The sequence below is a fragment of the Schistocerca serialis genome, chromosome 5 (assembly GCF_023864345.2).
Source record: "Schistocerca serialis cubense isolate TAMUIC-IGC-003099 chromosome 5, iqSchSeri2.2, whole genome shotgun sequence".
In the NCBI taxonomy this organism is placed as follows: Eukaryota; Metazoa; Arthropoda; class Insecta; order Orthoptera; family Acrididae; genus Schistocerca; species Schistocerca serialis.
Window position 1 is genome coordinate 580,025,868 of NC_064642.1, and position 20,023 is coordinate 580,045,890.

Sequence of the window (20,023 nt, forward strand, 5' to 3'; positions counted from 1 at the left end):
ACGCTTCTTAACACTTAAATTTTTATTAGATATTAAAAATTCCCCCTTTTAAGAAACAATTTCCTCTATGTAGCTAGCCTGAATTTTATATTCTCTCTACATCAGTCCTCACTAGCTATTTTTGGTTTCCTTTCTGCTTGTTCAGTGGCGTTAAGGTACGACCCCGTCTCATTTCGTATTCAATCAGTGCTTCCCTTTCATGTTCTTCGACTCTTGTAACTGCAGTGTGGTTTCTGCGCAAGTTATAAATAGCTATTGTCTCCCTGAATTTTAAGCCTGCTATTTTCAGAATATCGAGGTGTGTACTTCAGTCAGCATTGTCAAAGGTTTTGTCCGAATATACAAATGCTATAAACGTAGGATATTTTTTAACCATCTACTAAGATAAGTCATAAGGTCAATATTGCCTTCGTTTTCCTCTGTGTTATGACTTATAAATCCGGAACGGCTACCAGTAGCATCTCCCAAACCCAAAATGTCATTTTCAAACATCAGGTGGTCCAGTTCAAAATAGAGGAAGAAGGACACACAGCCAGTTAAGCACAGAGACCTCAACTTTTCATTTGTTGCAGTATTAGCTTAGTTTTACTTTTATACCTTGATAACATGCAGTACTACAATTTGGGGACAAGTGATGTTAATAATGTTCCGGAGTGGATATCATGCAATGACACTAGAACGAATTCGTATAAATTCTAGCGTCCGATACCACCCGTCGGCTCTGACCAACGACGTCATACGTAAGGAAAAGATGCTGCAATGTACAATCTATGAATGGAACGGATCATACTGTTAAACATACGAATGTAGCATGCCGTGAAATAATACATTTAACGCGACTATTATTTACGCGCGATTTTCATTTAAACGAGTTAAAGATGACTGGAATAAATAAGAACACGAGGGAAATTACGAATGCATATATCATATTTTACACACGTACTGCAAAAAATATCTAAATAATGAACCGTCGAATAGCTGGAAGCGGTAACTAGAAGCAACATATGTAGGTCATTTCTAGTTACCGATTCCAATATTACTGTTTGTTGCGCAAAAATCTCATAACATATCAGAAACGTGCTTAAAAAATGATCTTGTTAATGGACTACAGAATACGACTAGACTTTCAAAAAATGAAAATCTTTACACACATTACTGCACACGCAAAGAAATAAAACGCAAAAATGACCAAACCTTGCAACCGATAACTATACTACACGAAAGTCACACCAGCTACAGTAGCTCCAAATAACACTCAGTAAAGTCGATACACCAGAAGTGGCAGTTAAAATAAGAGAAGTGTAGCAGAAACATCAAAAAGGAAAACATAAAAGTGGCTACATAAAAAGAATCTTACCGCGTATGAACTTCCAAACGAGTGAAAGATCCAGGCTGACAAGAACGAAATAACGACATAACAAGAAATAATAATGTTAGAAGGTCAAACTGTAACGAAAGAAGCAAAATCCAGAATAACTAATGAAAAAAATAATAAGAAACACAAACTGCCAGGCACGAATGAGGTACCACCCAAATCAGTTCTTCCCTAGCACCCGCCCTCAATCAGACGCAAAATTGTAAAATAGTAAAAAAAATGAAACCACGAGTCAATAACATAAACCCTCCGGCAAAGACACAGTAATACCCCTCGGCCCACAATTGTAACCAGAAAATATTAAAACGACAGAAAAACCTCCCTCCAGAGAAACCAAAAAAGTAGCACTTGCACAATACAGTAACATAAAAAAACGCAACGTAAAATAAGAAAAAGTATCAGACCCACCTACACCTAACTAACAAAACGAGGCTTGTACATTTTGCTGACTACTTTCATAAAAGCAAGAAATAAACAATAACCTTTAGGAATACTGCTCCTCCAACAGTATTCATTTAAATGGCCTTGCAACACAAATCTTTCTCTTTCCTCGCCCGACAACAGATTTTTCAGCCCCCAAATACACCTTGATAGTACTGGTACATGCCCCCGTCTTACAATCTTTAAACTGAATATTGTGATCCACGACCAAATGATGATAACCCCTTTCACTCAACCCTTTGTACGAAGCAAACCCATCCGACATGACTACAGAACCTTCTATTAATGATGTGAACACTTCCTTTGTCCGATTTGGTACGACCCTAAATACAACATTAGCACAATCTGACCAGACACTACTATTCCAAAGACCCAAAGCCCAACAACCTCGTGCCCCCTTTCGTACTTTCTCTTTCCAAAATATAATCATCTACTTCAACTATAACCCTTGACCCACCACTGACCCCCTATACTTCATAAGTTCCCCGCAGACTCTTCTACAAAACGAAAACCAGTCGACTAGATTGCCACACGAAACCCCTGCTTCGTGCATGACAGATTTACAAGAATATTCTTAGAAAAAATAGTAGGTTAGCATGACAATTACTTCTAAATTCAGCCTCGATCTTTCGAACCACGTCCCCCTGCGTATGGATCTCTATATGTTATTTTTTCTGCACCTCCACATGAATTCGTCGGACGTTCGTGATGACGCAACCTTCGTCAAAACCATATAATTTCCACAGACACTGCACTTGCAAAATTCAGCAATGACGCCCAATGATTGCAAAAATATTATAGTTGATTTACGATCACTCATTTTCTGCAGCAGAATTTTCGCAGTAAAAACAGCTGACTCATCCATAACGAACAGCGTCAGAAATCAAGACCTTATAAATCACGAGTACTTATAAATCACTACTTTCATTAACAAAATATGCCGAAAACAAATTACAAGATGAAAACAAAACAATCTACATCGAACTTTTAATATACGTGCGTAACGTGGAAATCCAGGGAAATCATTTTAACGTTCATCGACAGCAATCTGCGACGCAAACAAAATAACATCACATATTACGTCATTGGTCAAAGCCGACGGGTGGTTCAAATGGCTCTGAGTACTATGCGACTTAACTTCTGAGGTCATCAGTCGCCTAGAACTCAGAACTACTTAAACCTAACTAACCTAAGGACATCACACACATCCATGCCCGAGGCAGGATTCGAACCTGCGACCGTAGCGGTCACGCGGTTCCAGACTGAAGCGCCTTTAACCGCACGGCCACACCGGCCGGCCCGACGGGTGGTATCGGACACTAGAATTGACCCACGAATTCCATATGCACGTAGATTGATCTTATTGTGAGAACAATTCCCGTTCTTAGGCGAAGTCGCAAACAGACGCTTGTGCAGTGGGATCCGAATTGGATGCAGGTGGCTCGAATACTGGTGGTGGTAGAAAAAATTGTCACCACTAATATTTGGCTGGCAAGGGGACGAGAGTTTGTAATGTAAGGTTTCTGATTACCAGATTTTGTGCCAATGTTCTGGATTAAATTCCACACCTGACCGACGTGCCTTGTGAAATGAGTGCGTGTGACTCTGTTGATGATTGGGATGTTATTGCTGGAGGCCCCCTTTGTGCAACTTGTGTGTAGACTATGTACTGGCATCGGACTTCACCCTCTCCCGTCTTTCATCATAACACAACGGAGTCACGACCACAATATACACACATCCGTTACCGTCATTTACAATCAACAGACACACTTACGACACAAATCTCACCATGAACAGTGTGAAATGGACCACTGTTCCTGAAGGAATGAACCCCGGGTCTCATAGTTAACACTGTCATTCAATTTACGCTTTACAGTGACAACATTTTAAGTAAGCAAGAGAGAAACGCTAAGGTATATTACATGAAAAGCTACTAACATTTCGAAGTGTGAAACGTCTTACTTCGTTGTGATATTTCAAGACATGAACTTGGAGAGAAGGAAATTTTCTACAGCGTGTGGTGGTGTTGCATGGGATCCACTTCCCCCAACAAGAGACTAGTGCTAAAAATGGTGCCATGTGTTTGGTGGTATAGAAGAACTGAATAGAAGAAACGCCAAAATCTGTTTTACCACACGTCAGTATCAGACATGGAATTTCTTAACAAGACAAATGCTTTGTACAGGCAAAGTAATATTTGCGTTCTCCAGTTTAGTATGTAATCTCTGCTAACATTATACATTGCTTGAGACGCTCATTGCATTTATGCACTGGAAATGTTGATGGTAAACTTTTCCACTACTAGGAAGTGTAGACTCCAACTTTCGAAAAAACATACATGTGGCTTTTTTTGCAACAACTCTTCCAAGCATGTTTGATTGAAAGTCTTGGGAATATCTGACCACGGAAGTCGGGCGAAGCCCTGATAATGCAATATATTGTTCAACAATGGAAAAAAAGGCCGGAGAATTCTTCCCTTGTGCTTTTGAACCTAGTGATAAGAGCTTGAGGTGGCGTGGGGGCCATAGGCCATTCAGCTTCTTTTCTTCTCCCACTCTGTCTTGTACCGCAACTGAAATTAATGATACACTTACAACAATTAATGTTAACGATTTCGTGCAATATTACCAACGGCATTTATGCTTACTGGCCTGAACTCTGTACTTGCCTGAGAGCGTTTGGACAAGGTTGGGCGCTGAGATAGTATAAAACTATATACACATCGGGTAGTCTGCTGACGGTAGAAGCATATTAAATAGCTGCAAAACCGAATAGCAAATATTCATTACAAAATTTTCAAGCTGAACATGAGGCCCACGTACCCACGAAATGTCAACAAATTACATTTAAGTAAGATTCATTTCCAAAAATTTGAATGATCAGGTAAAAAAAAAAAAATGCCTCTTACAAACCCTTGTATTGGGTAAAATTAATCCCAGGAATTCGGTGTCCAGAGACAATTTAGATAATATAAATAGCAATACACAAAAAAATAATGTAGGTAGGAGACGAACACTTTTCAGACATTCGCCTCTAGGCAGTCCTGTAATAGAAGTTTAATATATTTTCTTATTCCAGCTTGAAATACAGCATTTACTTTAGTTGCGCTTCTGTCTTTCTGAAATTACAAAAATTACTCTGGAAAAGTAAGGCTTTTCCAAATGTGAAAAACTGTTCCTACATCTACATCTACATTTATACTCCGCAAGCCACCCAACGGTGTGTGGTGGAGGGCACTTCACGTGCCACTGTCATTACCTCCCTTTTCTGTTCCAGTCGCGTATGGTTCGCGGGCGGAATGACTGTCTGAAAGCCTCCGTGCGCTCTCGAATCTCTCTAATTTTACATTCGTGATCTCCTCGGGAGGTATAAGTAGGGGGAAGCAATATATTCGACACCTCATCCAGAAATGCACCCTCTCGAAACCTGGACAGCAATTTACACCGCGATGCAGAGCGCCTCTCTTGCAGAGTCTGCCACTTGAGTTTGCTAAACATCTCCGTAACTCTATCACGGTTACCAAATAACCCTGTGACGAAACGCGCCGCTCTTCTTTGGATCTTCTCTATCTCCTCCGTCAACCCGATCTGTTACGGATCCCACACTTATGAGCAATACTCAAGTATAGGTCGAACGAGTGTTTTGTAAGCCACCTCCTTTGTTGATGGACTACATTTTCTAAGGACTCTCCCAATGAATCTCAACCTGGTACCCGCCTTACCAGCAATCAATTTTATATGATCATTCCACTTCAAATCGTTCCGCACGCATACTCCCAGATATTTTACAGAAGTAGCTGCTACCAGTGTTTGTTCTGCTATCATATAATCATACAATAAAGGATCCTTCTTTCTATGTATTCGCAATACATCCAAGTTACAACATGTTCATTTATCTGGCAACAAGTATTCTGTTCAAATTTTGAAGAGTTGTAAAAAATCTAGTCAGTATTGCCTACTACACACCAACAGCCAGTAAGGGAAATCAAATTAAGAGGACGTATTATCAAAAACCAGTTATAAATGAAAAACATTTTGAAATAGAAGCTGGGAACTAACACAGATTTTCATTTTCAAAACAGGGAAAATTGTTAAGACACTGAAGACACAGTCCACCTGCAAGTATCACGTGTTCCATGGTAGAAGACCTCGCGTTTAAAGTTAGAAGAAGGTGCGCGACCGCCGAAGTATGGCTTAACCGTCGACACATTATGTAACTAGTTTTAAAATCTTACAGAATTTTACTCACCACACAATGGCAGGTTATCAAGATTTAAGTGAGAGAGTACGTGGTGTTATAGTCGGTCCACGAGCGATGGGACACAGCATCTCCGAGGTAGCGATGATGTGGGGATTTTCCCGAACGACCATTTCACGAGTGTACCGTGAATATCAGTAATACGGTAAAACATCAAATCTCCCTCATCGCTACGGCCAGAAAAAGATACTGTAAGAACGGGACCAACGACGACCGACGAGAATCGGTCAGTATGAAAGATCTGCAACCCTTCCGCACATTGCTGCAGATTTAAATGCTGGGCCATAAACGACTGTCAGCTGCACGACACAAAGCTTTACGCCTCTCCCAGGCCTGTCAACACCGAAATTAGACTGTTGACGACTGTCTGGCCGGAGTGGCCGAGCGGTTCTAGGCGCCACAGGCTGGAACCGTGCGACCACTACGATCGCAGGTTTAAGTAGTTCTAAGTTCTAGGGGACTGATGACCTAAGAAGTTAAGTCTCATAGTGCTCAGAGCCATTTTTTTTTAACGACTGGAAACATGTTGTATCAAGCGGATGGAAGTGTACGAGAATGGAGACAACCTCATGAATCCATGGGCCGTGCAATGTCAGCAGGGGACTGTCCAAACTGGTGGAGGCTCTGTAGTGGTATGGGGCGTGTGCAGTTGGAGTGATATACGCCTAGATACGACTCTGACAGGTGACACGTACGTAAGAATCTTGTCTGATCACCTGCATCCATCCATGTCCATTGTGTATTCCGACTGACTAGGGCAATTCCAGCGCGACAATGCGACACTCCAAGCGCCCAGAATTGCTATAGGGTAGCTCCAGGAACAGTCTTCTTAGTTTAAACACTTCCGCTGGCCACCAAATTCCCCAAACATGAACATTATTGAGTGTATCTGGGATGCCTTGCAACTTGCTGTTCAGAAGAGATGTCCACCCTTTCGCAGTCTTACGGATTTATGGACAGCCCTGCAGGATTCATGGTGTTAGTTCCTTCAAGCACTACTTCAGACATTAGTCGAGTTCATGCCACGTCTTGTTGCGGCGCTTCTGCGTGATCGCGGGGGACCTACACGATGTTAGGCAGGTGTACCAATTTCTTTGGCTTTTCAGTTTATTTTGAAACGCTGCATAAAACACAACCTCATATCTCACGGTTACAAAACGAGTACAGAATGCTGGGAACTACTTATGACGCTCTCTAGAGCCCAACATCAGTCAGTAGGCTGAACACCAACCGGGTAACGTCATGTATTCAACATGGTTCAAATGGCTCTGAGCACTATGGGACTCAACTGCTGAGGTCATTAGTCCCCTAGAACTTAGAACTAGTTAAAACTAACTAACCTAAGGACATCACAAACATCCATGCCCGAGGCAGGATTCGAACTTGCGACCGTAGCAGTCTTGCGGTTCCAGACTGCAGCGCCTTTAACCGCACGGCCACTTCGTCCGGCTAACGTCATGTATTCCTATATACACTGTCGTCCAGGTACAATATTCTTCCCTACTAAAATGCTGACGAATGATGACATGCATTTCCAGTTCTCTGAGGCCGTGGATAACACGGTAAAGAAATATCACATCAGGCGGTTCAGATGAAGAGGAACTGACATTTTAAAAAAAGGGTATGACAAAAAGTTGGAGCGTCAAATACAGATACAAGGAAAAAAACTTGTGTAACAGCAAAAATACTTAAAATGATCGATGAAAGAGGGATATGCAAAAGACACAAGTCACTAGGGAATGAAGTCAATAGATAGCGCAGGAAAGTTAAACCGAAATGGCTGTAACAAGAATGGGGAGATATCGAAAAGAAAATGTTTGTCAGAAGGGCTGACTCTGTATATACAAGGTTATTTTTTTCACTAAGTACAAACTCTAGGGATTGATCAATGAGAGGATGCGGAACAAAAAAGGCCTAATGGACGTATGTCCAGAAACGCATGGTTTCCGTGCTAGAGACCATTTATTGAGTCATACTTTGTTGCAGAGACTGCGGTCACATATGTGCTGAACCATCCAGCCACAGTTGCACTATGCATCGTTTCTTCCTAGAGGGTCGTACTGTTCCTCATAAGTCATACCCTAGCGCGCAATTGGTAATATTGTATCCGATTCACTTCTGTTGCGGACTCACCCTGTAGTGGATGTGATACAGCGTTGGACACACTGGGTCCGTATTCGAATCGAGAGATGCTGACACGGTGTTTACTTACGGAAAGGCAAATCGCAGCCGGCGGACGGGCAGCAAGGTTGTATCAGGAGACCTATCCCCTCCGACAAAAACCACAGCATTCAATGTTTGCAACAGTGTTTCGCCGTTTCTTTGAGACAGGGTCGTTTCAGGAAGCAGGAAATCATGAATGACATACCCGAAATGTTCGGATATCAGACTTGGAGGAAAATGTGATTAACACGTGGAAGGCGACCGCCGTGTCAGTACGAGACAGTTGGCCCGCCAGTCCAGGGTAAGACAGATGACAACTGTTACTATGCTTATCACCTACAGCGTGTTCAGTGCTTACTACGACAGACTTTCCACATGGCGAGCTGTTTTGTCTCTGGTTCTTTCACCAGCCAAGCACGATTCCTGTATCTGTGTCTTCCATCCTATTCACGTAAGAGGCCACCTTGTCGCGGAGTAGTATCTTCAGTTTTCATAACAGTCATCTGTGGGATTGTATGCAGAACCCACATGGTATGGTGACATCGAATCACTAACATCGGTGCAGCCGCAGTGTGTGGGCCGGGATAATTGGCAGCAGTATTTTGGGACCAGTCATCCTTCCACGTCACCTAACAGGCCGGCACTATCCGCGTTTCTTGCCGGTGACTTTGCCTCCCCTGCTGGAAGAAAAGCCATTGATGATTCGAAGAGTTATGTGGCTGCTACATGGTGGTGCCCCAGCCCTCTTCGCCGTTTATTTAACGTCTGGACGCATCTCAATCGTGTCTTCCCTGATGGGTGGATCGGACGAGGGAGTTAAGGTGCATGGCCTCCCCGTTCACCGGATCTCAACTCATGAGATTTCTGGTTAAGGGGCCGTCTTAAAAATTCCTATATGCAGAGCCCACTCCAGATGTGGCGACACTGGAGCAGCACATTCAAGCTACCTGTTACACTGTTCGGATACAGCGTGGCCAACGTGAACGTGTGAAACAGAACGTGCTACGGCACGTACACGCATACATTGAGGCACGTGGAAAGAATTTTCAACACTTACTGTAACTGTAGCTGCATGCTACCATGCATTTCCGGACTTAAATTCAAATGGTTCAAATGGCTCTGAGCTCTGTGGGACTTAACATCTGAGGCCATCAGTCCCCTAGAACTTAAAACTACTTAAACCTAACTAATCTAAGAACATCACACACATGCATGCCCAAGGCAGGATTCGAACCTGCTACCGTAGCGGTCGCGCAGTTCCAGACTGAAGCGCCTAGAACCGCTCGGCCACAACGGCCGACTACTTAAATTCATTAGATCTTTTTTGTTCAGTAGCCTCTCATTGATCAATCCCTAGAGTTTGGACACGTTACAAAAAATCACCCTGTATACCGTCTGTCAAAAACGTTCCGGGAGCAGCAACTACGGTGGCAGATTGGGCTAACAACTGTAAGCAACAGATGCGCATACGACCAGTCATGAGGCATGGATGTGCGACACTAGTGTGAGAACACTGTTTCGACACAAATCGTAATGCAGGAGCAGTTCTAAATCAAGTGTTCAAGATATTCCCTAGAATGTTTTGAAGAAGAGGAAAGTGTGGTGCAAAGTTTATCCTGCACACCTTGACTGCGAACAGAAACATTTACTCGAGGATGCCCGCCGTGCCCGGACTGAAATACAAATTTCAGACAGTTAATTTCTGGCAAAAGATCATCGTGGGTGACGAGACTTACTGTAATCAATACCAACCTACCACAAAACGACTAAGAACAAGTCCACTTGAAAGGTCAACGCTTTGACGACATAACCACGCGAGTCGAAAAAACTAGAAATTAGGACTTTTTTGGCAGATTCGCATGGTTGCATGAACCTTCTATGCCTTGTACTCAAAAGGCGAGAGACTAATCCAATCCCGAAACTTTTGGGAGTAGAAACAATCTTCAGTAAAATTAAAAGCATAGAGGCCAACCATAAGAGCGCAATAGGAATTTTAATGTTCAACGCAGAGAAGAGACAGTAGAGGTGAAATATTAGAGTAAGAGTGTGACTGAGCTTTCGGAGATCTGCAGACAAACAAGATATGAAGGATAGATAACATTCGTTCGATACTTATAAAACAATTAAGAAGAAGTGCAAACCCAAAAACTATTCAAACTGGTCTGTAGAATCTATGAGAGTGCAGATACACCGTAATACATTAGGTGAACATCAGCAGGACACTCCAAGTGACAGCAAAGGCAGACATTTGAGGAATATCATACGACCGGCTGAACAGTTCATGCACAAAAGTGGTAGGAATTATTTACAATAGACTGTAAAAGATATTTGAGGATTTATTAGATTATGTTAAATCTGTATTTGGGAAGGACAAAGGCACAAGACAGGCTGGTATCACATTATGCTTGAGAATGGCAGCATGACTTACGAAAAGTCAAGACATGTTCATTGTATTTGTCTCCCTGGAATAAGCGTGCGACAGAGTAGAACGGCATTCGATGTTTGAGATTCCCAGAAAAATAGGTGTACGCTATTGGCAAACATGAGCAATATACAATATGTAGAAGAACAAGGAGGTAACATTAAGAATTTAATTCCAAGAAAGAAGTACCCTGATTTAAATGGTTGTAAGAGACGGATGCAGCATCCTGTCCCCCCCCCCCCCCTCTCCCCTCACTGTCGACCTATACATCGAAGAACCAATGATGGAAGTAAATTTGTTTCAACTGCGATTAAAACTCAAATGGAAGGATTCCAATAATACGATTCGTTGATGACATTCATATCTTCAGTGAAAATGAGAAAGAGTTACAGGAACTGTTGAATGGAATGAACAGTCGAATGAACACAGCACTTGCCCGCGAAAGGCAAAGGTCCCGAGTTCGAGTCTCGGCCCGGCACACAGTTTTAATCTGCCAGGAAGTTTCATATCAGCGCACACTCCGCTGTAGAGTGAAAATTTCATTCTAGACAGAATATGAAGTGTGAATAAACCAGAGAGAGACGAAAGCAACGAGAAGTAGAACGGAGAATAATGAGAAACTTAACACCAACTTTGGTGAGTACGTAGTAGATGAATTCTAACATCTTGAAAGAAAAAACTGCGCATAACAAGGAACACATTATAAGTAGACTAGTGAAGGCAAAGAGAGCATTTTTCGGCGTAAGAAGTCCACTAATGTCAAACAAAGGTAATAATTTTGTAGGAAGAATATTCTGGGGAGGTACGATTGGAGCAAATAGTTGTAAGGAACTGTATTATGGAGTGTGGAAAAACCAGAAAAAAAGAGAAACGAAGCGTAGAGATGTGATGCTACCCAAGAACGTTGAAAATTACGTGAACCGATAAGACATGAAATGTAGAGGTTCCTGTGTAATCACCGAGGAATGGAACATGTGAAAAACGGTGAGAGGAAGGAGGGAAAGGGTGATAGGTCATACCTTAAGACATTAAGGAATAACTTCCGTGGTACTAGTGAGAGCTGTAAAGGGTAAAAACTGCAGGGTAAGACAGAGAATGAAATCTGACAAATAACTGAGCATTTTTGGTGTAAATGCTGCTCTGAGGTTAAGATGTCGGTACTGGAGAAGAAATCGAGGTGGGACGCAGCCACTCGGAATAATAAAGATCCTCTTCCTCCCTCCGCCCCCCCCCTTATCCTCCAATAAACCGCGAAATATAACTATTACAAAAGTTACATTACAATGAATCGCCGCAACTAAAGACCAAGAGTCCTTAGGCCCCGGATGAGTCGATGTACGTAGCTTTCTCCATCTCTTACACTACGTACTCTGACTCTCCTAAGTTAACATATATGCAGCATCTTGTTGTGTAACTTTACATAGAGAAGAAAACTCCACTGTCAAAAGTTTTCACTGCAATATAACGGACGGAAATCAACAAAATGAGCAAAGTGACTTAGCTGTCTGCACGATACCTGTCGGGTCATAGCATATTGCACACTCTCTGATGCCAACTCCACCAAATGCCAGGAAAGAACTGAACTACCAGCACACCATGATACCGTCCGTTTACCTAAGATCTATTTGGTACAAGCTTAGTGTAGCGGAAATTCACTTCATACGTGATGGAAGGATGTGAGCTACGATGTATAGAGGGAAGATCAAAGACGTGGACTCATTTCACAGATACAGATTTTCTGTGTGCATGATGAGTTTTCCACGTTATATTCACTCTCTTTCAAGAGAGATGGAGGGTGGTTCATTCCGGAATCTAGGCTGACACCACATTTATTGACTTTCCAAAGCATTGGAAAAGTTTCAAAGGTCGCCGACCGTTCAAATAAATAACTGCTTATGAAATTGTGCCGCGAATTTTAGAAATCCCTACCAGAAGTAATTCAATGCGCTTGTAATATTTATAGCTAATTTACCCTAAACCGAGAACTGAAAAATCTCAGATATAATTTTAGTTTACAGGAGACAGTTATTCAAGCGAAATGATGCAGTTTACGGGAACTGCAATGAGGTGCAACAGAGGATGAAGTCAACTGGGAAACACATACACTGTCGTTATTATGCGATGGATGCGTTTACGATCAAATGAAACGACTGAGAAACACGTTTTATAGTCTCCCACCGGCTGTACAGAGCACGCTCGTATAAGTTTTGCCCTTCCTAGCCTCTGATGGACTAGCTTTCAAACACAGAGATTCAACAACGTCCTGACACGATGGGTCGGAGGCAGTATGAAAGTGAACGTGCACGGAGGAAGACATACATAGCGTGAGAGTGTGTTTTATTCTACTTAAATTATATGTCGTTATTTTCATAGTGCTTGTGATAGAGCGGGGTGCAGAATGCACAACGGCAGTTAATGAAACATATTATGGAATCCCCAAAAATACGTAATTAATCATTGCCAATAGTTCAGAAGTGTCATGAAATTGTAGCGATCCTTAATGCAGTTAAGGTAAATATTATCAGCAGACCTACGAGCTTGCAATATGTTCTAAGGGACGCAGCTACGGAGTACGCAAGGAGAGTGGATACAACATTCGCGACGTGTTGCTGAAGCTAACATACCCAATTGAAACGTCAGCGTGAGAAGTCTGGCTGTTACAACTGAACCACATCATCACGTTTTCAGAAGTAATGTGGACTGGAGATGTTGGATGATGTCCTTTACGGGAAAATATCATTAAAAGTGAACGTAGTGTATAGTGCGCCAAAAAGAAAGCGTGAGAGGACCTTCACTCTTCACAATGCTCGTACGTAAAAGACAAGGCGGGAAAAGTACGTAGCTCAACGAGGTCATTCTCAGACAATACATTTGTACAAAGAAAACTCACGTCACGAGAGTTATGTTACGAAATGAAGGTAACGCTTGAAAATATGAGTGCTTGGAGAAAATTTGTTCTATAAATTTTGAAAGAAGCAATGTAAAATGCAAAACTAAACAACAGGCCAATATCAACAGTGCGTCATTGGAAACAGACGCAGCCGTCAAATACCCATGAGCATCGATCCAGACAGGGCTCCGTGCTTTTAACAGTATGAAAGGCAGATTCGAGACTGCGATTAAATGAAGTGTAATCAACCAATGAAGGAATACGCTTAAAAGAATCCTCGTTCGTCCATTTTTTGGGTACTACTCACCTTCGGTTTTGCTATTTGCGTATGGCTCAAACTGGTACTGTAATATGTCTGTCGAGATACAGCCAAAAAAGTCCTTTTGCGAACTCGAGTATGGGAGCTGTACAGAGAGAACACGATTCAGTACTAAACAAACCTGGCCATGTACCCAATACGAACACGTGTCTCTTACACTTTCCTAATATTAGTTTTTCAACTAAAAGACTGAAATCGACACTTTGAAATAATAATAGTCCAAATCTATACTAGTTCGATTTCCTGTCCGAACAAAGCCAAGACATCATCCTCATCCACTCTTGTGATTAGATTAGATTAGATTAGATTAGTTTTCGTTCCATAGACCCGTGCTGAGGAGATCCTCGTGGATGTGGAACATGTCAATTTTTTTTAAGCTGAAATATCAAAACTAATAGTATGAATATATACATCATTTGTTTCTATTAAAAAATTCGTCAATGGAGTAGAAGGAGTTGGCCACTAGTAAGTCTTTCAGGCTCCTTTTAAACTGATCTTTATTTGTAACTAAATTTTTTATGTTTACTGGCAAATTATTGAAGATGAGTGTTCCTGAGGAGTGGACCCCTTTTTAAACCAAAGTAAGTGCTTTTAAGTCCTTGTGCAGATCATTTTTGTTCCTGGTATTGTATGTATGAACTGAGCTGTTTGTTGGAAAAAGAGATATATTATTTAGGACAAATTTCATTAATGAGTAAATATACTGAGAGGTAGTAGTTAGTATACCCAGTTCTTTGAAGAAGTTTCTACAGGACGTCCGTGAATTTACTCCACAAATAATATGTATTACACGCTTTTGGACTCTGAAAACTTTTGTTTGACTTGAAGAGTTACCCCAAAATATTATACCATATGACATTATGGAATGAAAGTAGGCAAAGTATGCAAGCTTTTTCATTTTTGTGTCGCCTATGTCTGCTAACACTCGAATTGCAAATACAGATTTGTTAAGGCGTTTCTGCAGTTCTGTGGTGAGCTCTTCCCAACTGAATTTATTATCAAGTTGTAATCCCAGGAATTTAAGACTGTCAACCTCTTCTATCTGCTCTTCTTCGTATTTTATGCATATGCTGGGTGGAAACCTCTTACAGGTTCTGAATTGCATATAGTGAGTCTTTTCGAAGTTTAATGTCAGTGAGTTGGCTTTAAACCATTTATTAATATCCATGAAAATATCATTAGCAGATCTTTCTAGAACTACACTTGACATACTATTTATTGCAATACTTGTGTCATCTGCAAACAAAACGAACTCTGCTTCTGGCAGTGTAACTGATGAGAGATCATTAATGTACACAAGAAAAAGCAATGGCTCTAAGATGGATCCCTGTGGGACACCACATGTAATTTCTTCCCATTCAGATGATGACTGATGACTTAATTCACTAGTCCCTTGCACTGACATCCTTTGTTTCCTGTTAGTGAGGTATGACTTGAACCATTTTGCAGCACTGCCCATGACACCATAGAATTCTAATTTACTTAAAAGGATGGTGTGGTTCACACAATCAAATGCCTTTGACAAATCACAGAAAATACCTGCTGCTTGTAATTTGTTATTTAATGAATTAGGTACATTTTCACTGTAGGTGTAAATAGCCTTCTCGATATCAGAACCCTTCAGAATCCAAACTGTGTTCTTGATAATATGTTATTTGTGGTCAGATGGTTGAGCAGCTGCCTGTACATTACTTTTTCTAAAATTTTTGAGAATGCTGGCAAAAGTGAATTCGGTCTGTAGTTTGATGGTGTCTCTTTATCCCCTTTCTTGAATAGAGGCTTAACATCTGCATATTTTAGCCAGTCAGGAAATGTCCCAGTTATAATTGACTGGTTACACAAGTAACTTAGAATTGTACTAAACTCACAAGAACATGCCTTAATTAACTTCGTTGATATTTCATCGTACCCACTAGAATGCTTTGTTTTTAAAGATTTTGTTATGGGCGTTATTTCTTTTGGTGAAGTGAGTGATATATTCATGTACTTGAAGCTATTTGTGAAGGCTAGTTTCAGATATTCAAGGGCATTATTTACTGATCCTGAAAGTCCCATTCTATCAGTAAGGGATATAAAGTACTTGTTAAATAGATTTGCCACACTATGCCCATCAGTTACTAATGTGTCATCTACCCTTAGTGCTATTTGCTCTTGTTCCTTTCTGGTTCTACCAGTCTGCTCTTTCACTATATCCCATATTGTTTTTATTTTGTTCCCTGACATTGCTATCTTCTTCTCGTAGTGCATTTGTTTAGACGTCTGAATTACTTTTTTTAATGTTTTACAGTATTCCTTGTATTTAGCTAAATCATCAGCATTGGAGCTATTCTTGGTCGACAGATACATTTTCCTTTTTGTCTTACAGGAAATCTTTATTCCTTGTGTAATCCATGGTTTTATTATAGACTTCTGTTTAATTTGAGTAACTTTTAGAGGAAAACAGTTTTCAAACATGGTACTGACATTGTTCATGAATGTGTTATATTTTGCATTCATGTCATGAGCACTATAAACATCTTTCCAGTTCATATCTTTCAGCAGTTTTCTAAAACACTTGTATCAACGTTTAAGCTCATTTCAAATTCACACTGAAGTAATCATTGCTGCATTGCATTTCTACTTTAATTTGTTGAAACTGAAGTGGTATGGTTGCTCTTAAAACCTCCCCGCCTAAGATACTGATGGCTCTACTTGGATGCTCTTTTGTTTACTCGTCGTGTGTCCTTCATTCCAGGCACTTTGCTTTTGTAGTAAGCCGTAATAAAAGTTGTTCCTTAGTATTCCTGTGCCTGAATTTGAACTCCATAAAGCCTAGTAGGTTATGAGCCCAGTTTAATCTCAAAATTTCAGCATATAAGTTAATTATGTTTTTTTGTTTGAATCGGAGGGATCGCAAGAAGTATTGTGAAATTCGACGCTTCAAATTTCCAGCTATGGGAATTCCAAATTCGTGTTTTGTTCGATACCTACGTCGTTCGACATGTGACGAACAACCAGAGAGAAAAACCCGAAGATTTGAAGACTTCTGCTGGAAAACTCGGTAAAACACAATTGTCGACCCATATGTTACATTTCGACCGCTCGAGTACTCACAGCTTGAATTTTTGACAACGTGCGATCAGTTCTAGAGTATTATTGCAGCTTTCGGAGTTTTTATCAAGTTTGGACGACAAAACATCGAACGAAAACACAGACGCGCTGCCTAGGATCGTAACATTTGCCGCCTGTTTGTCTCGAAGATGTCTCAGTACGGTGTGAGAAGACAGTGAAGAACTCGGTTGCAGCTTTGGATGACCACCTTATCTCGGAGAACATACAGTCGCCACGGTAGGCTGTGCCCTCCAGAAGTTTAGCAAAGTATTTCCACAGGATGTGGAAATGTTAACTTGTGCAGTCAACGTTCTGTCTGTTTGCGTGTGTGTGTGTGGGGGGGGGGGGGGGGGGGGCGGGGGGGGGGATCTTATGGGCGCCCAACGTTGAGGTTATCAGCGCCCTAACAATGATTAAAATAAACGAATGTGGATAAGAACGAAAACTGTCGTAAACGCATGCACACGAAATGATCACTACCGAAACTCCAGTAATGTGACGCAATCCAACACGTCACTAGAAGCGTAAACTCTCGTGAAATGTTAGAGGAACGGTGTGTGATTCACGAAAATACATTCTAAGCGAACAAAATCTCTCATTAAAAACTTGCACGAGAACCGAATGAACGCGAGAGACCACGCGAGTGAACTGCGAATATACTTAAGGACGTGGGTGAAACCACGTCGGAAGAAGCAATCACGGTTAGGATTCTCGGAAGCCTTCAACATGTCTCGAGAAAAATGAAGAATTAGTTTTCTGGTGGTATGTGTACGACGCACGGTTTTGAGGTGTGGTTTGTAGATAAGTTTGTAAACATTTATCCCGATGGATGTATCGTTGTCCTAGGAATAAAACAAGAAAACGAGATTTGCAGAAAGTTTTTTGTATCAAACAACCGATTTCATGTGAATTTGTCGACCTCGAATAACCTCAAAAGCTGGTACGATAGACTGGGTAATATAAATGTCAAACTGATGGCGAATTTGATCAAAACAGGTCTCACCAAAGGAATAAGCATATCAGTCGTTGCGTCATTCGTCTATGAAGCGTGCCATTATGGTAAGTCTCGCAGCTTGACTTTTAACAAGGAGATCAAAGCGAGAAATCCGGAAAAGAGAATAGGCTCGGTTACACTAATCAAGACAACAATGATAAAGCCGAAAACGAACAGCAAACGGTTGACACCAATGGATATGAAAGCATAGATGAGGACGTGAGTATAGACGAAGACAAGAAGGAACCTGCATTAAATATAAATGAAAAGTTTGGAAACTATCTTCCTCCCCCCCCCCCCCCCCACACTCACACAAAACTGATTTGGAAACACCCACAGAAACAGAGCCACAATACTATGTGTACTCGAGTGCGTAGAGTTTCAGTTGCTACAGCGATGTTTACTTCTACGTACTCTGTTACTAATGAGCAACAAAATCAGTGTATCTACTGACAGTTTGAAAGATCTCAGCTGCAACATTTTCGTGGTTTGATGATGTGTCCCATACCTCTTTACAGAGCATAGGGGAGCGACGCGGGAGACCCGCGCCGCCTTACTAGGCAAGGTCCTAGTGGAGGTGGTTTGCAATTGCCTTCCTCCGATCTTAATGGGGATGAATGATGATGATGAAGACGACACAACAACACCCGGTCATCTCGAGGCAGGAAAAATCCCTGACCCCGCCGGGAATCGAATCCGGGACCCCGTGCTCGGGAAGCGAGAACGCTACCGCGAGACCACGAGTAGCAGACTTTCGTGGTTTACTCACGATCAAATATGAGGGTACACAAGCCGCATCTACTTCGATGACAGAAGCAACCAAAATTTGAATTCTGATTCATATGTAGCAGATTCAGTCTTGTTTGCTAGTTGGACAGAGGTCAGGGAATCTGATGATGAATTAATGAGACAAACCAGCTAGAAGGATATTTCAAGGAAGAAATGTTGCAGTTCAGTATAAAACCTCCATTTTGTATCGAAAAGTAAACGATGACATTTAAATGATGGTCCCTCAAAGTGTGACGATGGCTGAAAGCAAATGTGAATGCAAACTTATAAAGTCAATGTCCGGTTTAAACAAGGCTTCCAGTTGTTGCAATCAAATGTTTTGTAAATTCCTGAATAAATTCAATTTCAAAGAATGCGACGCAGATTAATATGTTTTCACTGGGAAAGTTGGAAATGACCTGGCCTTCTTGGCTTTGTTTGTAGGGAATGGGATGTTGATTGGAAAAACCAAACAATCCTTCAAAAAATGGTTCAAATGGCTCTAAGCACTATGGGACTTAACATCTGAGGTCATCAGTCCCCTAGACTTAGAACTACTTACACCTAACTAACCTAAGGACATCACATACATCCATGCCCGAGGCAGGATTCGAATCTGTGACCGTAGCAGCCGCGCGGTTCCGGACTGAAGCGCCCAGAACCGCTCGACCACAGCGACCGGCGAATTTCTACTCAGATTGCAATACCACCAGCAACTAACTGAGGACGTAGGTTGCAATTGGTACTCAGAGATGAAAAGGCTGGCTGGCACAGGAGAGGAATTCGTGGCGGGTCACATGAAACCGGTCAGAAGACTGATGACTCGACAGGAAGGTGATGTGCTTTTTCAGCAGGAACGGCTGCTGCAACACAACGTGCTCTTCGTGGTGTACAACAACCGTCCTGGCCAGCAGAATCACCAGATCTCTCGCCAATTGAACACGTATTGGACGTGATGAATCGGGAACTTACTCGTTCTCCGGACCCTGCAAGAACTATTGCTGAACTCCAACAAAAGGCACAAGATGCTAGGGACAATCTGCTGAAGTATGCCATTCGGCACCTCAATCATCGTTTGCATGTGGGAACACGCGCCCGAGTTGCCGCCAGACGGATACGCTGTGTATTGATGCGACGATTTGAACACTTTACCGTGGCGTGTGTGGTTTATTGGGTCAGAATTTCGTATCATATACTCCTACAATGATGAGCTACCTGTCACCTCACCCGTCAATAAAACGACCTTGTCTTTGATGGTAATACAATTTTTTCTGGCAGTCGATTTCTGCACGCCTTTACGC